The sequence below is a fragment of the Sinocyclocheilus grahami genome, unplaced genomic scaffold (assembly GCF_001515645.1).
Source record: "Sinocyclocheilus grahami isolate Dianchi unplaced genomic scaffold, SAMN03320097.WGS_v1.1 scaffold110.1, whole genome shotgun sequence".
In the NCBI taxonomy this organism is placed as follows: domain Eukaryota; kingdom Metazoa; phylum Chordata; class Actinopteri; order Cypriniformes; family Cyprinidae; genus Sinocyclocheilus; species Sinocyclocheilus grahami.
Window position 1 is genome coordinate 1,363,092 of NW_015505289.1, and position 4,426 is coordinate 1,367,517.

Here is a 4,426-nt window from a genome sequence, read left to right on the forward strand (position 1 = left end):
TTTCCTGATCCTGGGAGAGTAGACTACAATGCCGTCTGTTTTGACTCACAGACTGTAAGTACGTTTTCATATTTAAAGAATGTGCCACTGACGATTCAAACACGAGTTTTGGGCAGTGTAGAGTAGTGCTTGTTGTTTGTCATTTCTCTAATCACAAAAGCAGACATAGTTTTTTGTTTACGCTGCGCGATGCAATGCAACGCAATGCATAAAAAGACAGTATAAGTCATTATAATCAGTAATTATGTCCCCACTGGATGCAACAAATGCCTCGTTTATAATGGGTTTTAATGTTTTTGTCTGGTTGCTCCGGCCGGACACAGCATCACAGTATGGTGAGGGGGTGAAACATTTCCGTCACACGCTTGAGTTATTCGGCCAATCACAACGCACTGGATAGCTGGCCAATCACAGCACACCTCGCTTTTCAGACCGATGAGCTTTGTAAAAATCGACGCGTTTCAGAAAGGCGGGGCATAGAGGAGAAACAATAATGTACAGTATGTGGAAAATAATGTGTTTTTTGAACCTTAAACCACAAACACATTTCATTACACCAAATACTGTTCTTTTTAGCAACATCATATGACCTCTTTAATGTTATTAATTATTAGTTAGCAGCTGGTATTTCTATACCAGATGCATTTTAGTCTCGTTTCTGATAGTGACACGCGTTGTCTGAAAGTAAACTCCAGGTGCATTTGCATAGGTTTGCGCTCTGTATTATGAACATGCAATCTGTTGCTTTCGCATGCTGATACATTCCTCAACAAACGATTATCATCAAGTAGTTATTTGTATGCATAGCCTATATGTTTCATTTGCGCCTTATTCAGCTTACAGGTGTGTGTAATGGAATCCAATATTCAACGCCCCAGGTTACATGAAAAAATAGCCCATGACGGTGTTGATTTCAAAGTTTAAGTTTTTGATTGAAATATTGTCGCATGCATATTCACAAATTCCCTCATCGAACATTCGGGGAGTATAACAAAATGTTATTCAGATATGATTCCGTTTGGTTGCAACATCTGCATGATTGTGTGCATGTGCATCATCACCAGAGGGCGCATGCACTGGACGTGAGGACTGCTGTACTGATCCATTACAATAATACGGACATGTCTTTATTCTGTACCATTGAACTCGGGAAGACAGTATAGACTATAGATCTTGCAGTAACCAGCACATGGATGTTTTCGTCTGAATGCAGCGCTCGTGCTGCGTGCTAATCACATGCATCTGTGTTCCTTCTGCAATACACGAGAAAGACCAGGAAGCCAAAGGACTCCATACAGGATTAATGTCCAATACAAAACACCGTGTATGAGGTAAGATGCACACGAAGCTTGATTTGAATTCCTCACAGACGTTTATTGTTTAGTAGGCGATTTTTCGAGTGTCATGATGCGTTTCATCATTTTACACAGCAGCAAAATACATCTGCATCTGATATACTTATTTGCAAAGATCTCAAGCACGTGTGGAACGATCTTTTCACATTCCAGCTGCTGACATTTTGTTTGTTTTACTCCTCATGGTTTTATGCAAACATGCACACAGGCGCATCACTACTGCGGAGACGACGAGTCGGTGTCGCCGAGTTCATCTCTTAAACCGAAACAAAGAAAGCACTTGTTTAACAGTGAATTATTAAAATGTTAATGTAGCCTCCTTACTGTTTTTCCCTGACACATTCATACTCCTAGCTTCTGCCGGTGCGCTGTGGCAAGCTTTATGCGTGTGCTTGAGCGCTTATTAGACTAGGCCTGTCATGATAACAACTTTTTGTTGTGCGATATATTGCCCCAGAAATAATTGCGATAAGCTATATTATTGTCATTTTAAAGACCATTTTATGCCACTGAATATATAATCATAATGTAACAGCATAATAATGCAAGAAGGCCTACACATTTCCAAATGACAACAAACTTTTAATTTTTAAGAATTAAGGAAATTAAGTATCAAAATATTAGATGCCTTAAAAAACCTGAATAAATAGTAAATAAATATTTTCTAACAAAAAATGCAAACAAGTAGAAAAAAGAAAACTGCAAAAATAACTTGTATGGAGATTTTTCCCTGACCTTCTTTTCTGTGTGAATTAAGGGTGCACACTATTGCTGAAAAACACAATCACTACTCTGCTGACATTTTGTTTGTTTTACTCCTCATGGTTTTATGCAAACATGCACACAGGCGCATCACTACTGCGGAGACGACGAGTCGGTGTCGCCGAGTTCATCTCTTAAACCGAAACAAAGAAAGCACTTGTTTAACAGTGAATTATTAAAATGTTAATGTAGCCTCCTTACTGTTTTTCCCTGACACATTCATACTCCTAGCTTCTGCCGGTGCGCTGTGGCAAGCTTTATGCGTGTGCTTGAGCGCTTATTAGGCTATGTAGGTAGGCCTGTCACGATAACAACTTTTTGTTGTGCGATATATTGCCCCAGAAATAATTGCGATAAGCTATATTATTGTCATTTTAAAGACCATTTTATGCCACTGAATATATAATCATAATGTAACAGCATAATAATGCAAGAAGGCCTACACATTTCCAAATGACAACAAACTTTTAATTTTTAAGAATTAAGGAAATTAAGTATCAAAATATTAGATGCCTTAAAAAACCTGAATAAATAGTAAATAAATATTTTCTAACAAAAAATGCAAACAAGTAGAAAAAAGAAAACTGCAAAAATAACTTGTATGGAGATTTTTCCTGACCTTCTTTTCTGTGTGAATTAAGGGTGCACACTATTGCTGAAAAACACAATCACTACTTAGCAGTCAGATGTCCGTATGCACAAAGGCACAGATCCCTAAACAAGGCCATATCTGCAGATGAAACTTTGTTTGTAGAAGCATTTTTTTTATTTGAACTAGCACCGACTACACCACATTATGTATGAGAAGCTGCAAAAGACACAGGTGCAAGTGGAATGCCAAAAAACATGGGGACATTAATTTTTAAGTAAATATAATGGGCAATATATTGCATCACCATAAATTGAGGTTGTGTACATATATTGCGCGATAAGTCGATATATTGATTATTGCGACAGGCCTATTAATTAAAGGCTCATTTTCGATATATTTTTAAGCATTTTTTTTATTTGAACTAGCACCGACTACACCACATTATGTATGAGAACCTGCAAAAGACACAGGTGCAAGTGGAATGTAAAAAAACATGGGGACATTAATTTTTAAGTAAATATAATGGGCAATATATTGCATCACCATAAATTGAGGTCATGTACATATATCGCGCGATAAGTCGATATATTGATTATTGCAACAGGCCTATATATAGGCAATTAAAGGCTCATAATGATTTAAATGTTTTATTAATAAACGTGCGATTAGTCGACTAATGCTTAAAATGAACGACTACTAGTCGACCAGAAAAATACTTAGTCGAGGGCAGCCATAATCCTAGGTTTTGCCCATTTGTCAGTATTTTTTACTCATTTAAAACACAATCAAATTTAATATGCTCCCTTATTCTTATATATTGCGCGATAAGTCGATATATTGATTATTGCGACAGGCCTATTAATTAAAGGCTCATAATGATTTAAATGGTTTATTAATAAACGTGCGATTAGTCGACTAATGCTTAAAATGAACGACTACTAGTCGACCAGAAAAATCCTTAGTCGAGGGCAGCCCTAATCCTAGGTTTTGCCCATTTGTCAGTATTTTTTACTCATTTAAAACACAATCAAATTTAATATGCTCCCTTATTCTTTTATATATTTTAATATGTACATGTCAGAATAAGCATGTTTGAATTTTTACATAAATATTGTTACACTGAATTACAATGTAATATTATTTCAACCAAATTTTGACATTGTTCTCCAAAAACTTATTTGAAACCTTAAAAGTAGACACTTTACTTACATTTAATGTGCTTTCTATGGACATAAAATCACTTTTGTAAATTTCTTAAATGTCTTTGACCCATATATATTGGTCCAGGTGATATGTGAAAATGTTCACTTTGTCATTAAAGCATGAAACTTGGTACACTTGTATAGTTTGCGGCCCTAAACATTTTCAGAAATGGAGCCATCGCAAAAACACCAAGGTGTTGTGGCAGCGACCATTTTACTTTCCTCCATAACCAAATTATGTATTTTGTGTCATAATACGATATGAAAATGTGATCTATGTTTTGATGGTCAAGGATTACAATGATACCATATACAGCAACATAAACTGTTCAGGTTAAGAGTTAAAGAGTTAATCGTTATCTGAGCATAATAAGGCCCTTTCGCACCACTTTAGTTCCAGAACTAAATGTACGGTACTAAAGTACTGGGACGATTTTGCGCGAACTATTTCCCAGTACCATTTAAAGGGTTGCATTCGCACCGAGAGTATGTACTAAGAAGTGACGTAAGCCGGT

The 4,426-nt window shown here is 36.3% G+C and overlaps 1 protein-coding gene across 1 annotated transcript in view; it reads left to right on the forward strand.

Annotated features, from left to right (window-relative positions):
• Positions 1–1,026: 1,026 nt before the first annotated feature.
• Positions 1,027–4,426, forward strand: part of LOC107589008 (dual specificity protein phosphatase 26-like) — a 25,552-nt gene continuing 22,152 nt past the window's right edge. Inside the window, exon 1 of the mRNA XM_016277303.1 lies at positions 1,027–1,331. The gene's annotated coding sequence lies outside the window, so the exon portion shown is untranslated. The remainder of the gene's footprint in view (positions 1,332–4,426) is intronic.